Source organism: Trichomycterus rosablanca, chromosome 10, assembly GCF_030014385.1.
Source record: "Trichomycterus rosablanca isolate fTriRos1 chromosome 10, fTriRos1.hap1, whole genome shotgun sequence".
Lineage (NCBI taxonomy): Eukaryota > Metazoa > Chordata > Actinopteri > Siluriformes > Trichomycteridae > Trichomycterus > Trichomycterus rosablanca.
In genome coordinates this window covers 39,660,458-39,662,508 of record NC_085997.1, presented here as the reverse complement: position 1 = coordinate 39,662,508, position 2,051 = coordinate 39,660,458, and positions in this window count along the sequence as shown.

Sequence of the window (2,051 nt, the reverse complement as noted above, 5' to 3'; positions counted from 1 at the left end):
ACTGTCACCTCACAGCAATAATCACTTGGTTTGATTCCCAGGTGGAGTGGCCCGGGTCCTTTCTGTGTGGAGTTTGCATGTTCTCCCCATGTCTGTGTGGATTTCCTCCGGGAGCTCCGGTTTCCTCCCACAGTCTAAAGACGTGTGTGTGTGTGTTTCCTGTGATGTACTGGCGTCTGTCCAGGGTGCTTCCTACCTTTCGCCCAGTGAATTGCACCCACCACGACCCTGACCAGGATAAAATTGTGGTAAAACAGAAAATGAAGGAATTAATTTTAAATACAGTTCTCAAATTTCAAATGAAAAAATAGGAAGTGCAAACTTTTGGACTCAGTGAGGACGAGATGGAGTGTGTGTGTGTGTGTGTGTGTGTGTGTATACTTTAGTGTTTTTGTGAGTACACATCATGTCGGGTGTTCTTTATTCCGGCGTCTCTGTTTGTATTTGGTTTGTAGGATGTTCTGTGATATTTTAGGTTTATTTATTTTGGTATTGGTTTGGGTGACCTGTGCCCGACCCTGTTGGCACCGTGCGGCCTCACTGCAGCCTGGAAGCTCGTCTGCTTATTTTTGATAAGCTGACAAAGTGGCACCGAGCTGGTCGTGTGTTTAAATCCCAAACTGTCATTAGAAACACAGCAGAGACGTTAATTTCTCGATTGGTTAGTGAGTGGCGAGGCTGTAATCACAATATATATTTACATTTAGTATTTAGAGCTGATCAAAATGCCCCCCCACACACAATATACTCATTTAGCTTTGTGTTGGATCTGTCAGTGTCCCATCAGTTATTGAAGCCAGGAATATTTAGAAGGGCACAAACCCCCAAAAATTAATTCATAATATTTATAGAATTAAGTTGTAATATTTTGAAGAATTAATTTGTAATATTTTGGAGAATAAATTCGGAATATTTATGGAATAAATTCATAATATATTGGAGAATAAAGTCATAATATTTATAAAATAAAATTTTAATATTTGGAGAATAAATTTGTAATATTTCTGATAATAAATTCAGAATATTTATGGAATAAATTAGTAATATATGGAGAATAAATTTGTAATATTTATGGAATAAATTTAGAATCTTTCAGAAAATAAAATCAGAATATTTCGAAAAAAAAGTCGTAATATTTCAGAGTATAAATTTGTAATAATTCTAATAATATTTGGGGAATACATTTGTGATATTTCTAGAATAAAGTCAAAATATTTATAGAATAAAGTTGTAATATTTCAGAGAATAAATTCGGATTATTTGTGGAATAAAGTTGGGATATTTAGAGAATAATTTTGTAATTCTTTGAAGAATAAATTCGTATTATTTATTGAATAAATTTATAACATTTTAAAGAATAAATTCAAAATATTCGGAGAATAAATCTGTAATAATCTGTAAATCTCGAATAATAAGTTCATAATATGTAAAGAATAAATTGGTAATGTTTATATAATAATTGTAATATATGGACATGATCATGGCCTGGTTTTCTGACATCCGCACAGGGCAAATAAAATACAATTAGAACTGAACGCTTATTATATTAAATTATTATAATATTTTAGAATATCTTAGACCCTCTCTGCTACAAACAGTTGTCTGATAGGTACCAGGTAATTTTACTATTATTGATTTTACTGAACATGATCCAGATCTGGAGTTCCAGTGTAGAATTGATGGTCTGCACGCTGCCAACCGGCCTCTCAACGTCTAACCAACATCTAGCCAACATCTAACCAACGTAACTACTGAAATTTTACGTATCTAATTAATTTTTGCACATTCTGAAGCGCTTGGTTTGATGTTTTGCTTTTATTTGGGTTGTTTTTGACTGAACTGTTAGATCTTTCTACATTGATTTAGATCTTTAAAATAAACTAAATACACGATCACATTTACAGACTGCATGATTAATAAACCGAGCGTCTTTACTACAAAGATAAAAACACCTTTGTGATAAAGATGTGGGAATTTGTGTACCGTGAGTATTTTACTGTAGCACAATTTACTGCAGAGAGAGAAACTCGTTATAAAACAACATTAAGCTT